The 19400-nt window shown below is 39.6% G+C and overlaps 1 protein-coding gene across 10 annotated transcripts in view; it reads right to left on the reverse strand.

Moving 5' to 3' along the window:
* CSGALNACT1 (chondroitin sulfate N-acetylgalactosaminyltransferase 1) overlaps positions 1-19400 on the reverse strand; it is a 342341-nt gene that overhangs the window by 237974 nt on the left and 84967 nt on the right. Inside the window, exon 3 of one of the 10 annotated variants that reach the window (XM_047856668.1) lies at positions 5754-5854. The exons of the other annotated variants lie outside the window; for them this stretch is intronic. The gene's annotated coding sequence lies outside the window, so the exon portion shown is untranslated. The remainder of the gene's footprint in view (positions 1-5753; positions 5855-19400) is intronic. 10 annotated transcript variants of the gene reach the window in all.

The raw sequence follows: 19400 nt of genomic DNA on the forward strand, positions 1-19400 counted from the left end.
GACCCCGAATAGCCAAAGCAATCTTGAAAAAGAAAACCAAAGCAGGAGGCATCACAATCCCGGACTTCAAGCTATACTACAAAGCTGTAATCATCAAGACAGTATGGTACTGACACAAGAACAGACACTCAGATCAATGGAACAGAATAGAGAACCCAGAAATGGACCCACAAATGTATGGCCAACTAATCTTTGAGAAAGCAGGAAAGAATACCAATGGAATAAAGTCTCTTCAGCAAGTGGTGCTGGGAAAACTGGACAGCGACATGCAGAAGAATGAACCTGGACCACTTTCTTACACCATACACAAAAATAAACTCAAAACTCTAAATGTAAGACAGGAAGCCATCAAAATCCTCAAGGAGAAAGCAGGGAAAAACCTCTCTGATCTTGCCAGCAGCAACTTCTTACTCAACACGTGTCTCTCTGGAGGCAAGGGAAACAAAAGCAAAAATGAACTACTGGGACCTCATCAAAATAAAAAGCTTGTGCACAGTGAAGGAAACAATCAGCAAAACTAAAAGCCAACTGACAAAATGGGAGAAGATATTTGCAAATGACATATCAGATAAAGGGTTAGTATCCAATATCTATAAAGAACTTATCAAACTCAACACCCAAAAAACAAAGAATCCAGTTAAGAAATGGGCAAAAGAGATGAATAGACACTTCTCCAAGGAAGACGTCCAGATGGCCAACTGACACGTGAAAAAATGCTCATCACTCATCATCAGGGAAATACAAATCAAACCCACAATGAGATACCACCTTACACCTGTCAGAATGGCTAACATTAACAACTCAGGCAACAACAGATGTTGGCGAGGATGTGGAGAAAGAGGATCTCATTTGCATTGTTGGTGGGAATGCAAGCTGGTGCAGCCTCTCTGGAAAACAGCATAGAGGTTCCTCAAAAAATTAAAAACAGAACTACCCTACAACTCAGCAATTGCACTACTAGATATTTATCCAAAGGACACAAAAATGCTTATGTGAAGGGGCACATCCATCCCAATGTTTACAGCAGCACTATCAGCAATAGCCAAACTATGGAAAAAGCCCAAATGTCCATCGACTGATGAATGAATAAAGAAGATGTGGTATATACATACAATGGAACGTTACTTGGCAATCAAAAAAAAAAAAAAAGAAATCTTGCCATTTTCAATGTGGATGGAACTAGAGTGTATTATGCCAAGTGAAAAAGTCAAATCAGAGAAAGATAACATACTGTATTATTTCACTCATATGTGGAATTTAAGAAACAAAACATATGAACATAGGGAAGGGAAGCCAAAATAAGACCATAGCAAAGAGGGAAGCAAACCATAAGAGATTCTTAAATACAGAGAACAAACCGAGGGTTGCTGGAGGGGTATTGGGTAGGAGGATGGGCTAAATGGGTGATGGGCATTAAGGAGGGCATTTGTTGGGATGAGTACTAGGTGTTATATGTAAGTGATGAATCACTAAATTCTATTCCTGAAATCATTATTACACTATATGTTAACTAACTTGGATTTAAATTAAAAATAAAATAATAAAAATAAAAATAAATAAAATAAAATCTTAGCCCCTTCAGAAGCAATCGAAAATTCAGCAAAGAAACAGATTTTAATAGATTTTGTATATTCTCTTGAAAATTGAGCAGTGTGACATACAGAGGGAAAATGTACCTGTAAACACATTGCTTTCAAATTTGGTCAATAACTCAAAGTGGATTTCAAAAGATACAGGAGGGGATCTGGTTTTAACAGTTAAGAAGGGTTAGTAATTAGCACATGGTAAATGCACAATTCTGAAGCACCTAAATGTTTTTCAACCTAATCAAAACTCATCTGTTAAGCACCAATAACATGTTTAGCAATTGTCAAACTCAAGGTGTTGATAACAGGGTCAATACAATCCCTGTCCGCCAGCAGGTTAGATGTAGAGACAGCAAATGAGACGTCATCACCAGAGGGGGGGGTCCTCTCTCACAGGACACAGACTATACTCAAAGATGTAAGTACAGGAGGGAAACAGTTGACACTTGAATGCTGAGGAAATTCAAGTTTATTTATTTTGAGAGACACAGACAGCATGAATGGGGGAGGGGCAGAGACAGATGGGGAGAGGGAGAATCCCAAGCAGGCTCCATGCTGCCAGAGTGTTGAGGAAATTCTAAGCAAAGAAACAAAACCACTGGGATAAGGAATGCATGGGGGTTTTGATGATTTCAGGGAGGAAGGTGATCTTGGCTTCTTAGAAAAGGTGAAAAGCAATCCAAGTAAAGCAGAATAAATCAGCACACCCTCAGTCATGGGAAGAGCATGGCTTCCCTTATCACATACCTCCTTAGGAAGGTGATGTGATTGTGATGAGATACAATCACATTTCTAGGGTGGGGCCAGGATAAGTTTAAATTTGATCTAATTTACAACTGCAGCTGTTGAAAGTTCCTCAAAGAAAGGTTACCAGATAATTCTAAGAGTGTGCAGCAAGCATCAGGAGAACGCCAAGTAACACAGAAGAAAAAGTGGTCTCTGAGATAGATGAAGGAGGAGGCAGGGATCATCTGAAGTCAATATTCTCTCTGGGTCTTGGTTTTATCAACTGGACAGAAGTCAGCAAACTTTGCTGAAAAGGGCCAGACAATGACTGTGTTAGGTCTTGCTCTTATTGTGCAAAAGCATAGGCAATATTCAAATGAATTAATCCGAGCATGGCCATGTTTCACCAAAACTTCATTTTACAGAACAGGCAGCAGGCAGGCCAGTTTGTCAATGCCCCTGAATTGCAAAATGGGTGTAGTAATAACTTTCCTAATGTTAAATATTTTTGGATAAAGATCAAGAAGGGGGAGTTGATATAACTTATAAGTGGCACTGTGTATTCACTGTTCATTGAGCTATATTCATGGACTATAAGCATCTGTGTGCATCTAGAAACATTTGCATCCCACTCATCTTTCTACCATTCCTCCTAATTCACCAGTTGAAGTATCTCCTCCCATCCACCTGCTCTGGGATCTCACTCCTTAAATTTTCTCCTCTCCAGTATCTTCAACCTCCCTCTGTCTATTGCCTCCTTGCATTAGCACACAAACAGTATAAATCTATTCTGCCCTCCACAAAATAACAACCACCACTTCCTTGACCACATCCCTGTGTATTTACCACTCCAATGACAGTCAGCTTCAGGAAACAGTGATCTGTTCCAGCTTGCTCCACTTCTCATCTCTTCCACTTAAAATCCCTCTGTTAATTGGATTTTGACCCCACTAGTCTTCTGTAATAGTCTTTGCCAAAATCAATAGATACTTCTTAGTCGTTAACTCACTTGACCCCTCTCTAGTAATGGAAACTGCTGACAGTCATCATTTCCTTCAAACTCTCTGCCCACCTGGCTTACCAGATGACACCAGCTTCAATTGACTGTGGCCTCTCTGGCCCTCCAGACCTTCACAGGCTACTCCCCTTCCCTTAAATGTTTCCATTCACCAAGTTTCTGCTCTGAACCTCCTCTCTGTATATGTAATAAGTTGTGAAATACAGGCTTCAAAGTCATAAACTTATTTTAATTAAAGCCATGGAAGTGAATTATGAAGTGATGAAAACTGAATCCATCCCCTTCTCTTCAGACCTACCCTGCCCTCCCAGACTGTCCCTCTCAATGGAACAAAAATACACCTAGTTACCCAAACCAGATACTTCTGTTCTCCCCTACTTCTCTTCTCCTTCAACCCACATTTCCAGTTGACGGTCATCTCCTATCAATTCTAATTTTCTGAGTTCTCACATCTTGCCCAGGAATCCAATGAGTACTTCTCAATTTTTTTAAAGTTTATTTATTTTGAGAAAAGGGGAGAAGGGAATATATAGAAGGAGAAAGAATCCCAAGCAGACCCCGTGCTGTCACTGCAGAGCCTGACATAGGGCTGGAACCCACAAACCATGAGATCATGACCTGAGCCAAAACCAAGAGTCAGATGCCTAACTGACTGAGCCACCTAGACACCCCAAATACTTCTCAATTTTACTATGACCTATGCTCTCAGTAGTGTTGACACTGTTGAGTATACCCTCAAATGGCAAATCTCCCTTCTCTGATCTTAGAGGTCCTGCACTCCTGCCTCTTTGGGCACTTGCTCTCACTATCCCCTGGCAGCTCCTTCTTCACGGCCTATTGTGTGCCTCAAGGTCTTTCCCTTGGTTCTGGTCCAACCCCATGGCTTTAAGTTCCATCTACCTATATGCCTTCAGGACCAAATTAGAATCTTTAGCCATACATTTCTCTAGAGAAGCAGAACCTTCTATCCAACTACCCACTCGCATCTACATTCGGTTATTAAGAAGCACAATAGTGGCTGTAGTTTTTGACTACCCGGCATGCCTCCACACCCACTTCCTCTGTAATGGTACTCCTCTTTCCTGTGAGGAATGCATGCCAGGTGGCTGAAACCCCAGCATCTCACCACAGTCAGGGCCTAAGCCCAGCCAGTCAGAGCCCTGCACCCCTCCCAGAGTGCCCACTGCATGGAAAGTGCCTTGTTCAACAATCATTGCAAACACACCTACTGACTACTTTAGACTGCTTTAGGATTTCCACGCTAGGGCATAAACATTAGTCATTAAGTCAGTAATAGTCATTGAACATAATACTTTCCAGATGTTTCTCCAAACACAAAATAAACAGCAGGAACTAGAAGGCTCAATCACTTTCCTATAAGGTCATATCCTGTTAATATCATAATGAGCTTTAAATTTCAAATGGGAGGGGGAGGGGTTTAAATATGTTTAATGCTTAACATTTAAAATCTGGCCAAATCATACTAGGAAGCCAAATCTGCAGATCTGTGGTGTACTGGAAAAAAAGGTGAACCTACATCCAAACCCCAGCAGTCCCACCCCAAAACGGCTGAGTGACCAGGACAAGTTATTTTGCCTCAGTTCCACCAATCATTAAAATGAGAACCTCGTGGGGCACCTGGGGGGCTCATTCAGTTAAACATCCGACTGTGGCTCACGTCATGATCTCATGGTTCATGAGTTCGAGCCCCGCGTCAGGCTCTATGCTGACAGCTCAGAGCCTGGAGCCTGCTTTGGATTCTGTGTCTCCCTCTCTTTCTGCCCATCCTCTGCTTGTGCTCTGTCTCTCTCTCTCTCTCAAAAATAAATAACTTTAAGAAAAAAAATTTTTAATGAGAATCTTGTGGGATCTTCAGAGATTTAGATCAGGTAATTTATAAGAAGTCCCCAGTACAAATTAAATTTTCCAGAAGTACCAGACAAAGAAAACTTGAGGTTTTAAAGAAAGTATTTTATCTAGTTCTACTAAAAAATAATTTTTCAAAATTTCTAAAAGCATCTGATAATGGAAAAGAATTGGGAAGGAATAAGAGCTGTGACATGCATTCACTTAACTTAACAAAATGAGTAAAATATATTGAGTAATAACCAAATAAATGTTAGGGCAACAACTTCTGTAGAACCATATGGTTCTAATATCGCTTTGAAAAACCAAAGATTGGTAGAAATCACTTTCCTACAATGATACAAAGATTCTATAACAGACATCTCTGACTCTATTATGAGCAGATGTGAATTTTGCCAGACTACTCTAAACTTTAGACACCAAAGCAATGCAAAAAAGTCCAAGCTCCTTATAACATAGTATGCCATCACTAAGAGAAGGCTTCTTCTCATCTTGACAGCCTTTCTGAATTACACATGTGAGATTTAGAGAATCTTTATGAACCATCCAAATCCTACCTTTGAAGCAGGTTCACATCCTGTTATTCAATTAAATTCTTTCCTTTAACTATTGAACAAAAATATTCCACTGATCTGCTTCAGACTTTTCACTGAGCCCTCTGGAATACAGAATGGAAATAAAATATGTGACTCTCACTCTGGTAATGGAGATAAGATTAAAAAGAATAACAAAAAAAGTAATACATTTGTGATAAATGCACCACTGCTTCTATGGTAATTCAGAGAGGGGCTGCCATCCAGCATTAGAATGGGGAAAGTAGGGGTGTGTTCTCAGAAGAGGGATTATTTGAGAGAGGCGCTGAGGCTTGGGCAGGATTCGATTGGGCAGAATGGGACAGAGGGCACACTGCACGAAGTGAGAGCAACTTGTGCTTTACACAATCGCAGAGATACCATTCACTTCACAGTCATGTTGGATTTTAAAGTTATTATGAAAATGTTCTGACTGATAGCAATGAAATGTCTTGAGAAAAGAGTGCTTTTCTCTACCTTACACAATAACAAGCAGCGTGGCTGCCTCCCAGAGACTTCAAGAAAATTTGTCTCAAACCTTGTGGAAATGGAAAGAAAAAAAAAACTCCCTTAAAATTCTGTCATAAAAATCTAGCCCTCACACAGGATCTCCAGTCCCAATTCACAGTGCCTGGGTGGCCTGGAAAATCTCAAGCCAAAAATCTGTCTTAAGGCGGTCCCAGGTTGGTGGTATCCCCAAGAAATCTGGCAGCACCAAAACATAAATTCTCTAGAGGAACTCACCTTCCACCTAGACCTCCAAAAACCCCCATGGATATATATTCAAAAAATTCACAAAATATGCAAAATAATATTCACAAAATAAGTCAAAAATATGCAGGAGCAAGAACCAGCAGAAACCACAAAAAGCCGGTTCAGCAAAGATTTCAGGTACTGAAATTATCAAACAGAATATTACACAATCATGTTTAAAGAAATAAAAGTAGCAATTGATAAAATGAATATGAAACAAGAAACTATTAAAATAAGCATATTTTTAAAATTTTTTTAACATTTATTTATTTTTGAGAGCGAGAGAGAGACAGAGCACAAGAAGGGGAGGGGCAGAGAGAGAGGGAGACACAGAATCTGAAGCAGGCTCCAGGCTCTGAGCTGTCAGCACAGAGCCCAATGCAGGGCTCAAACTTACAAACCATGAGATCATGACTTGAGCCAAAGTTGTATGCTTAACCAACTAAGCCACCCAGGTGCCCCCAAATAAGCAGATTTTTAAATGGACTAAACAGAACTTTTATAAATAAAAACACATAAGATACATGATATTTAAAACACAAGGGATATGTTTGTTAGCAGACTAGAAACTGATGAAGATTTGGGAACTTGAAGATAAAGCTGAAGAAGTTAGAGAGAATAAAGAATAGAAAGACAGAGATGGAAAATTTAATGAGAGGTTAAAAAGACATGAGGATGTTGAAGACATTTAACAGATCTAGTTGGATTTCCATGAGTAAAGAAAGAGAATGGATCAAAGGCAGCATTGAAAGAAATAATGTCTGGGCATTTTCTAGAATTGATGAAAAGATGCCAATCCAAAGACATGAGATCAAACAGATCCAGAACAGATTCATTAAAAGACCTCCACACCTAATAAATCACAGTAATACCACAGAACACCAAAGACAAGGAGATCTTAAAAGCAGCAAGAATGAAAAGATAGATAACTGATCTCAAGAAACAAATAACTGATCTCTGAAGAGCTACAACATAAGACCAAAATCAGGAAATAATACTTTCAGTGTGATAAGAGAAAATAAATGTCAATTTAGCACTAATACAGGCTGAGGAAACATCTTAGGATGAAATAAATATATCATGGAAAGAATATTCTAGACAGAGGAAATGACAAGTACAAAGTACAAAGGTCTGAAGATGGAAACATGCTTGGGATATCTGGGAAAGAAGGCCAATGTGATGGGAAAAGAGTAAATGAAGAGAGTGCCAAAAGATGAGGACTGAAGAGTACCCTGGGGCAGACTGTATGAGCCTTTAAAGGCAATTTTAATGACCTGAATTTCTCCACTGGAAATTCTCCAGTGGAGGCTCCAATAAGCCCCACTGGTTGAGCCCAACATTGTTGAGTATCCAGATACTGGTTAGATGGCCTGATGCACAGGGTCAGGCATCAGCTTTACGACCTAATTAGCTGATCTTTAAGGCTCCGTTCAACTTTGAAACCTCATTCAGGCAAAATAATGACAGAAGAATTATGATTAATCATTATTCAACCAATCGTACTTTATTAAGATCTGTTTTAGAATCGTAACTAACAAAAAAAAAGTCAAAGAAAAGAATTCTAAAATCTAAGCAAGATCTACACTCCACTGGATTTTCACCAGCCATGGCATTTGGCAAGCTTTAACTCATTTAAGGGAACTTTGAGGCTACAAAGCAATACATACTATTAACCTTTTAATCTGAAAACTGTATTGAATAGGTCCTTGGAGTATGATATTCAAAAGCCAGTTACCTGATGGCTGGTTACATTTATTGAAACTGTGAATAACTAGCTTCAAAAATGGTTTTTCTATTAACCTAAGTAATGAAATCGCTTGTTCAGTTCTCACTGAAAAGGCAAAAAAAATTTTAAATCAACTTACATGTCTTTGTCATACATGTTTCCTGCAGGATGGCACTGGCATTTTAATGTCCAGTGTACCTTTATAGAAATGTATATATTCTGGACAAATTCAACAAAGTATCTCCCAGAAGAAGAGTGTACAATGGTATTTCTTTGCCCATCCTCTTAAATTCATACTACAAAACAGAACTCTAGAACCCAGGCCCACTTTGCCCATATCTTCCATTTCCCACCTGTAACTCTCAGCTCTAACCATCTCCTTCTTTATCCCAACTACATCATAATCCTTTGCCAAGGCTCTTCCTCCTGTCCTAGATGTTCTCCACACCCTCTTTGCATGAAGCAAAAACATTTATTCTCATCACCAGTTCAAAACTTGCACAGAGCCTCCTTCAAGTAATTGTGTGTTTCTAACAAAACTGAATGTTCCTTGGGAGTAGACAGTCATATGAATCCCCCAGAACTTGTACCTCTGCAATGGCTCTAAAAATATTTGAAATAAATCTGCCCAGACCTTATAAATTACCATGAAAGTTTTTCATCAAAATCAGATATCAGCTAAAATTCTCATTTTATTATTTGCGTAAGAGGACAGAACACACACGCTGTTAATCTCTGCCTAGATTGTTGGTTCAAGACTGGCTGATCATCCAATCTTGCTTAATATGTTGCCTAGAACATTATCTGCCCATACCCTGACCACCTAAGCACATAACCCTCCAGCAAGGCAGCTGCAAAGGGGACAAAGCTGTGCATACTGCCAACCACAAAGTGGTCTGAAGAGATGGCAGTGAATTATGGCAAAAATAGTAGTGGTTTGCCATATATTGAATGTTTATCATATGCTAGACTCTGTTCTGGGTGCTTTCTGGGTAGTAATTCACTTAATACTCTAAGAACTACAAGGTAAGTTACATTATTGTCCCTGGTTTACAGATGGAGAAGCTGAGGTACAGAGAAATTAAGTAACTTCCCCAGTCTCACAGCTAAGATGTGGCCAGGACTTGATTTAAACTTGGCCAATCTGTTAGGCTCTGGAGCTCACATTCTTAATGACAATTTCACATACACATCTATAAAGGGCATACTGTATTATCCATACATTCAGAGAGAATAAAAATGTCTGCTTAAATGGGGTGGGGGTGGGGGGGAGAGAGAGACAGAGACAGAGAGACAGACAGAGATGAGAGGATGCAGTAGGTTTAAACTTGCAGTCCTGGGGCCAGACTCTTAACTATGCAACCTCGGGCAAATTACTTAATCTCTCTAAGCCTCAATTTCCTCATCTGTAAATTGGGGATAATTATACCTTCTATCACTGCTAATGAGTGGCAGAAGTAGGAATCAACCCCATAATCTTTCCATAACACTATGGTGCCACATCCTCCAGAAGATTATAATCTTTTGCAATTGTGGGGTTTACCAATGCTTTCCTGCTGCCCGGCTGGTTTGGAGGCAACTGTACCTCCAACTAGAATCTCCTAGTCCCACTACATCTAAAAAGTCTGGGGTGCGAGTTAATCAGTGGGCCACCACACAAGGCACACTAGATAGCAAAGACAGGCCATCCTCTTCCTCATGAACAGCTCCATCTAGCGAAAGGAGGGTGCTCAGCTCCTATCTCCGTGTAACCCCCTATAGCAAAGGCAAGAATTACCAGCACCTGGAGCACCAATGTCTACTCTACCCAGAACAACACACTCCCTTCTACACAAAATTCTTAATAGGGTGTGTATCCCCAAAACCTCCAAGAGTGAACTTATTCTATTGGGTCAGGACTTTTCAACCCTTCCACCTGGGAACTGCAGTGCTCAGAGCCTCATTCCATCAGCTCTGCGAGGGCCCTGGGCTCTGCTCAGAACATACGAAGATCAAAACAAAACAAAACAAAACAAAACAAAAAAACAAAAAAAGAACATACGAAGATGAGTCACCAACTGGGAAATGCCTCATGCTGTCATCACCCAGCGCAGTTCCTTGGTAGAATGCTGCAAAGTCTTACATACTCACTATATAGCACTGAGCAAAGTTGTTTATAAAGGTAAAAAATAAAAGTGAAAAACTATCTAGAATCTAAGGAATGTACCAAACCAACAGGTCTGTGTGGGGGTTATGGTACTGTGGCTCATCCTTTGTTTTGAGACTTTTCATATGTTCTGGAATATAGTACTATTATTACCATATAGATTTTTTTCAGTAACACAGGCAACTTATAACCTGGATTGGAAGAGACATAAGGATCTTCATCCCCAATCTATTTCATAATCGTCTGCATTATGCTCCTATAAAAATAATAGGACAGACAGCTTGAATATTCTGTTATTATGGGAGGATATGGTCTTCTCTTTTCAAGAACCCTACAGGTCACTTGTATTTCAACTTCTAATAGAAGTCCCTTATGGACTGGGGCACCTGGGTGACTCAGTCAGTTAAGTGTCAGACTCTTGGTTTTGCTTCAGGTCATGATCTCATAGTTCGGGTTCAAGCCCCACATTGGGCTCTGTGCTGACAGTGAAGAGCCTGCTTAGGATTCTCTTTCCCTCTCTCTCTGCCCCTCCTCTCCTTGCTCACTCACTCTCTCTCTAGCAAAATAAATAAACATTAAAAAAAAAGAAGTCCTTATGAATCTACTACCAACACAATAAAGCCATGGATATGTGCTGCCTTTCCACCTTCTCAGTATTAAATCCATGTGTGAATAGCATCTCTTCTAATGAAACTTAAACTTATTTTGACCAAAGAGTACCCTTTCATCCTAATACTTCTGGATTCGGTCAAGAAGCCCATATTCCATATCAACATTCCCCTTCCTAATCTTCCCTATTCTGGATTAAGAGGTTAGATATTTTTAGCATTTCCCTACCAGCAGCAACTCCTTTTCTACTATCATTTAAACTTGTCCCTGTCTGAATTTCCACCAGCTCCTGCTCTTTATTGAAATTCAGTAAGTAAAACAACTGCAACATAAATTCGCACTCCCAACGCTCTCACTGATTTAAAAAATCAAAATTAGGGGCGCCTGTGTGGCTCAGTCAGTTAAGAATCCAACTTCAGCTCGGGTCATGATCTCACAGTTCATGAGTTCAAGCCCTGCATCAGGCTCTGCACTGACAGCATGGATCCTGCTTGGGATTCTCTCTCCCCCTCTCTCTGCCCCTTTCTCTCTCTCTCTTTCTCTCTCTCTCTCTCAATCTCTCTCAAAATAAATAAGTAAACTTGAAAAAAGTTATAATTTAAAAATCAAAGTTAAATATTAAGGTGATGTTTTTATTTCAAAACAATAATAATTGCATGCAATCTAAATAGTTAACAACTGTGTATTACTAATAAACAGCATTTCCTCTCCATGGCAAAGCCTCTATTATTCTATCATTTCCTCTTTCCTGATAGGAAATCTTTAGGTCCTGAGGAGAAACACAGCAGCTGGCCCAAGCACTGAAAAATAGTCTGCTAGGTAGACACTGAGGTACGTGTGGTAAACATCAGAAGGAGAGGATATTGGTTCTTTTTCACTCCTTTGGTAACAGTGGCCAACACTGGTAATACTCTCATTTGGCTCTGTCACCGCCAGCCACCATGAGTGATGGGGAGACAGCAAGACCATCTGCTGTGGCATTAACACAGCAGCCATTCTCTCCCCCATTCAGGACGCCATACTGTGCGTCCAGCCTCTCTGAGCCTTCAGCCACTCCCAAGAGAGAAGATACCTCTGCCTCCAGCTCTCCACCCCATGGACCCCCCGCCAAAGGCAGAAACCCAGGCATTATCTGTGTAAAGTGCCAAGCACATCAATAATGTCAAAAGGCGAGAGGTGGGGGGAGCTTAGTGCCACACATGCCTAGAAGAAGACACAAAGAACAATGTACGACATGCTCTGTCCGTGTGTCTATTATGTTTCCCACCTGTCATGGTCACTCTGCCTCTACAATGCTACCCATCCCCCAAACAGTTGGGAAAACATTTCCCTGGAACAACACCAATGTATTTAAAGATAACCACAGTCCTGAAGATGGATTTTTCCATCTTCCATGACTTAGGGTCAGGTCTGCACTTACTTATGTTTTTTATCGCCTACCATGGTTTAAAGCTAAAATACTATGAAAACCCTACACTTTCTTTGGGCAATTATGTTTCTTTTAAATCTCTCCCCAACCACAGAAAATCTAAAAGCAAAACATATTGAAAATCACTCACTAGAACTGAATATCTCCAGAGCAAATCTTCGGCTTAAAACCACCAATGACCTAACACCGAATGTGCCTTTCCTCCTAGGATGGGGGGTTTTGACAATGGGCTCCCTTCCAAACAGCACAGCATTCATGCGCTCAGGAGCTGGGAAAAGACAATCCTGGAGGCTGCAAAGATGGCCTTATTGACATGCCAGGCATGCATGGCCAGGGATAGCAGTGTTTCCTTAAGCTTCCGCAACTTGAACCTTGGACAGAGTTATGAAGAAGGATTACCAGCTGGGGAGGAGGGAGGGGAGACCAGGAGAAAGTGCATATATGATACTTAAAGAGACAGATTTATGACCTGACACAACTTGGACACAATGTAATACCACATTACTGTTGTGTAAAAATTTCAGTTCATTAAGATGGAATCTTAACTATGAAAACAGATAAGAGCCAAGGAGATAATCCAGCCCTCCTCCTCCCCAAAACTGTAATTCCCTCCTCTTAACGTCTGATATGACCCTGAAATTGCCTTCAGATCTGGGTTTGAGCAGACACTGGCATTTTTAAAACAACAGACAAATGCCACTTTCTATACAAGATTAAGAATAGTGCTCTTCTCGTGGCAAAGGCTTTTCTAATTCCCAGCAGAGGGACTCCCAGCGGGAGAGAGCACGGCCATGGCCAGGACACTCTCCCATGACCTTGGAGGGACTTGGGAGATGACTCCAGCCAAGCCCTTAGAAATAGAGCAGTTTTGTTCCCACTACCTCTTTGTATTGATATACTCTCCCCAAATATCCTCAGACTCACATTTTATGCTGAAAACGTTTTTCAAAGCTATAAATCTAGGAGTGAAATGAAGACATTACTGGCTTTACAGGGTTGCTGAATTAAGATACCGCATTTTTACTCAAACTATCCTGATCTTATAAAAATAAAAAACAAATTTGTTTGTAAAAGTACTCACTCCTGAATTGTGTTAAATACCATGTGGTTCTTTCAGGCCTTTAACATAGTGTTTTAAATAGCAATAGAATGTCTATTTATATCCAGCTTGCCTCCTAAGATAATACATAACAGCCAGAACTCAGAAGGAAAAATCAAGAAAATGCAACTGTCTCAAAGGTACTCAGGCTATGAGCGGACTTTTGCTGGAATAAATGTTCTTATTCACAGCCTGTGTTGAAATCTCCCTGCATGGTGATGAGTCACCACCACGCCTCTTTCAAACATCTAGCCTGGGATCCCATGGACCTCACCACTGTCTTGGTTGACTTGCAACCCGGGCAAACCACAGTCCACCTAGCAAAGAATGTGGTTCTTCCATCAGAACCAAGGTAGACTTGTAGCTTAATTAGGCATGATCCTAGACCCTCTGTTAAGGGACACATGATCCTAGATCCCCTGTTAAGGGACACATGATCCTAGATCCCCTGTTAAAGGACAAAGATATTTTTCCTATACTTAACACATTATGTAAGGGTGTGGGGTACATTTGGGAAAATGGATACCTAAAAATGTATTATCCACTTGGCAAAAGAGCATACTCTCTATTCTTTTAAACTTAACATTTAAATTTCCAAGAGGTAACCTCTTGGTCTCACCTCCAAGGATGAGGTCAAGGGCCCACATTCACCTATCCACATCCTGGATGGTTTTGCAGTCAGACCATAAATGTAGTGGCGTAGAGGAATGAAAATTATCTAATCCATTGCCTTCACTTTACAACCAGGGGATGGTTTTTACTCACTTTTACTCACTATTACTTCTATTCTAGTTAGCTACTTCACTTATTTGAGCATTTTCTCCTCATAAGACATAATTTGTATTCTACCTTAGTACCTAAAGCATGGAAAGATTTGAGTGTTACTTCACACAACAATGAAAGAAACAGGTCCATACCGTTATACTCCCTTTGAACAAAGCATGATTGGAATAAAGACAGGTCAAGACTTTAAATCCAACATGACCACAAAATGACAGTAAGGAAAAGGTATTTGCAACTGAAAATGTAATGTCTCTCCCTCAAATGAGGAGCACTTTCAAAAAGCTGAGATCATTTGCTTCTTCATGAGGGAGAATGTGAAAATCATAGGCCATAAATCCTAGAAGTTATGCCACAGAGAATTGAATGTAAAATTATACTACACACATATTTGCATTATAAGAGTATTAAATATTGGTATGAATTCAAAAATTTGATAAAGCAAATGAAAAAAGGATTAAACTCTATGAATGATCATGGAATTTCCTTCAACTAAATATTTTATAAGGAAATATAATTAAAGTATAGATTACAACTTCTCTGAAAATGAAGATAGTAAAGATAAAGGAACCATAAAAAAAATTCAAGTATTTGAAGCTAGAAATGCATTAAGAAAGTAAAAACCTGAACAGCATATATTGCATCCTTCAACGACCAATGGGAGAGAAAAAAAAGCTGGTTCCAAAATGTACAACATAGTAATCTATATAATAAAAACAGTTTTGACAAATGTTTTTCCATTTTTTATTCAAAAATGCAAAAAAGGAAAGGTAAAAATCACCATTGTATACTTTTAAGACAAATGTCACCAAATGCTGTCACCAAATGGTGACATTTGTTTTAAAAGTATATAAAGTAAAGGGGCACCTGGGTGGCTCAGTCAATTAAGCATTGGACTCCAGATTTCAGCTCAGGTCATGATCCCAGGGTCATGGGATCCAGCCCTGTGTCAGGCTCCAATCTGACCATGGAACCTGCTTGGGATTCTCTCTGACCCTCCCCCACTCACGTGTACAGGAGCATGCTCTCTCTCTCTCTCTCAAAAAATAAAATGAAATTACATTAAATCATTTTAAAGTATATAAACTAAGAAATGACTTCATTTCTTCCTCCATTTCTTCAATCCCCCCCCTCACCTGTCAAGCCACCTCAGATGCAGTTTGAGGGCAGATGCTCCTCAGCCTGTCTCTGCATTCATAGAGCCTAAGCTCAGACACACACACACACACACACACACACACTTTTACAAAAATAGGCAAACATTACACATATGACTCTTCTATTTTCTTCCTTTCCAAATATATTTTAGAATTTGAAAACTAAAAAAAGTAACAAGTTGAATCATTTTTAAGTAATATAAAAAAACAATTCTTAAGTAATTGATCAATTACTTCATAACTCAAATCCAAAGATTCTTAGCTGTATATTTCTAAACTGTTCATCTATTTTAATTTTTTTATTTTTTTAATGCTTATTTATTTTTGAGAGAGAAAGAGTGACAGAGTGTGAGTGGGAGAAGGGCAGATAGAGGGAGACACAAAATCCGAAGCAGGTTCTAGGTTCTAAGCTGTCAGCACAGAGCCTCATGTGGGACTCGAACCCATGAACCACGAGATCATGACCTGAGTCGAAGTCGGACACTTAACCAACTGAGCCACCCAGGCACCCCTAAACTGTTCATCTATTTTAAATGAAAAAATGATATAAATCACATAGGGTTAGGAATACACACTTGCTAAACTGCTGAGATAGTATGAAAAATAATTTATGAATTCTCAGTGATTATGGTTTGGATTCTTCCCCTAAAGTTTTTAAAAACCTGTTGTAAATGACTATGGGCCCTGAAATACATTCTGCAGAAAGCAATGTACAGAAATAGCATTAATATCAGAATACTCACTGCACATACGTGGTATCAACCATATTGATGACATTCTGAAGATCATCACAAGTTCTCTGATACAGCAAGCTTCTTAGAGCCAGACACATGGATTATACTCAAAAGCATTTGAGTAATTTGCTATATGGCTTTGAGAAAATAAGTTAGCCATTTAAAATCTACTTCCACCCCCCAACACTAGTTTAAGTCAATCTGCAAATTGACGCACTAGTCCAATCCAGTGGTTTTGCAACCACAGTGGTAAAACAAACAAAAACAAACAAAAAACCTATGTTCCTCGAAGCAAACAATTTTCTCTTTGATTTTATACATCCTCAATAAATTACATTATGAGATAAGCATATGGTTAGTCTTCTATTTATCAAACTGAATAAAAACTGTAAGCCTTTTCTTTCCAAACCTGCACATAATGTTAGAGACTATCCAAAGGGTCCTTGGGAGACTGAAAGAAGAGCTTGTTATTCGAGCATAAATACTTTCCATGTGCTGCCGAAATCTACCTTTTAGCTTCATTTCCAACCTCCTCACCTGCATGTTCCCTGCAGTCCTGCCCAGGAACAATCGATAATTCTCCCAATGCCTTCTTCCCATCCATCTTTGATTTTGCTACCGCCACCTGGAATTATCTATTTCCCCATGTCTACAAGCTTCCACCTAACAAAGCTCATCATTCAGGGCTCATCACAATGTCCCCTACTCCATGCACGTTCACCTGTCCCCAGATCACATGTAATCTCTCCCTCCTTTAAGCCCCCAGTAATATGCTTTTCTCTTTTCTTGGCATTGTCTATATACTTAGTTATAATCCCACCTCTACCAACTCATAGACTATATTCAGCTGACCCCTACAATTCCCTCAGTGCCTTTTGCAGTACCTTATAAATAGTAGAATCTCAATAAACATTTACTGAATCGAATAATCTGTGACATAATATCCTGCTTACTAAAATTCAATCTGAATTCCCTGAATAAAAATTGTACGGTTTTCACAGCAAAAGCTGACTGCAGCCAAGTTACATTCTGAACAGTTCACCTTAGTTTATTAGCTTTTCAATTATTAATAACAAAATGTCATTAAATATATATGTGCATACATATATAATGCCCTCTCTGGCACTTGAATCACTGTCCCTATATCATTCTCATGCCATCTCTGAAGGGTCACAAACAACATTTATTTCATATGTGGGAGACCAAGGACCAGCCAACAAGTATGTGACGTCAGCTTGGAGACTAGAACTGTCTATGTGCTGTTGAAGAAGAGAAAAGTAGAAAATAGAAGCCTTTTTCTCAAGCAGCTTGTCATTTACTTGCAGAAAAAAAAATAACATACGAGACAAGTGGAGCATATGTGTGTTTAAAGTATTTCTATGGTTTCTGTCTTAAAATAAATTCCACTTGGCTCCCAGCAATGGCGGCTCTGGCCTCTTGGGTTAACATCCACTGCAAACAGGGCTCTGAAGGCCAGCTGTGAGGGCCACGAATGAGGCATGGCAAGCCGGGCTCCTCCAGCACTGTGCTTGGAACACTCTGTAAGTACCATGGGAATTCAAGGGAGGATAAGGCCAGAGTCATCACAGAAGGCCATAAAGAGAGCAGACCTTTGAAGAAAATGGTGACCAGGAAAAATACAGACCAGGAAGGAGAAAGGACGAAGACGTGAAGGCGGCCTTGAGTGTGGGGTAAGACACGGAAAGTGTGAACAGGGAAGATTCAAAATCCAGTCCACAGTCCAGCACAAACCCAGACCAGCACCCATAGGCACTGCAATCCATGCAGACAATGCTCTCGGCAATGCAAGGCCTGGTTCTGCTTTCCTCTGTTGCCCATTCAGCCCTCTCCCCCAGATAAACAAGCAATGTCTACGTGAGGAATTCAAACTCAACAGTATCTTTCTTAAGTTTCTTTTCCCTTTAACTATAGAGGTAATCCATGTTAATCAGAGAAAATATGAAAAATTGAGAAAAGAAAAAGGAAAAAATGAATAACCATCATAAATAACCCTTCCACATTGCCTTCCACATTTATTCAACAATGATAGTATTTATTAGGATCTATCATGTGCTGTTCTATGGACACATTGGTGAATAAAATAGACCAAAAGAATCCCTGCCTTCCTACAACTTCCATTCTGGCAAACAGAAAACTGACATGCAATAATATGAACAATTAAACTGTAGACTATGTTAGCAGGTGGTAAGGAAAGGGGAGGAGCAGAGCAGGATAAGGGCATAAGGAGTGCATGTGGGGGTGGGGATGGCTGCAATTTCGGTATGGTTATCCAGGTGGGCCGGATTGAGAATGCAGCATTATCAAATTGAGATCATGCTGTTTTACAGGCTCTTTCTTCCACTTATTAAATGGTATTTCCCCGTGCCATTAAATATTCTTTTGCAATATGATTTTTAATGACTGAAGAAAAATCTATCTCATGAATGTACCATAATTAATTTCATCAGTCTGCTCTATGGAACAATTAAAATTTCTTCCTTTTTTTGTTTTTTTTTTTATTATCATTAATAATGCTTTGATTTTCTTAAGAGAAATGTAAAGAAACGGGATTACATAGAATTTAGTACAAACAATGTTAAGGTTTGTGGTATACTTTAAATGCACAGGGCAGCAATATCTTGGAAGCCAGGTGCTCAAACTCCTCCCTCTCTGTCAAGGTTCCTTCCACCCATACCTGACAACCTTTTCATCAGACTCACAGGAAGTGCTCTGGCTTCCTCATCTCTCCCTTGTGTATCAGAGAGGAACTCTTCCCTTGACACCTACCTAGCACAGTGACTGGTATAGAGCAGAACATGTGATAAATATCTACTGGATTAATAAATTAACAAAAAAAATGAATGAGTAGTCAAAAAACTCTCAGGCCAAGAAAATGCTAGAAATTTTTCCTCCCACTAAGGCTTCCTTCCGCCAAGAGGAGTAAGTCATGTTTAGACATATTCAACATCTTCTTAATAGGACTGCAACGTATTTCTTTTAATGCCTTTAGGATGTTGGAAACTGCTATATGTCCTGGACAACTAGAGAATACTGTTAAATATCTAAAATAAATGCTAAATAGCATATAGAGACTATGCAAAACACATTTCCATTAATTTCCCTCTTTCTAGTTACTTAAAGATGACAAATATATAATACCTTACCCTTGAAACATAAATGAGAAATGTATCTTTTAATA

Source organism: Prionailurus viverrinus, chromosome B1 (assembly GCF_022837055.1).
Source record: "Prionailurus viverrinus isolate Anna chromosome B1, UM_Priviv_1.0, whole genome shotgun sequence".
Taxonomy (NCBI): Eukaryota; Metazoa; Chordata; class Mammalia; order Carnivora; family Felidae; genus Prionailurus; species Prionailurus viverrinus.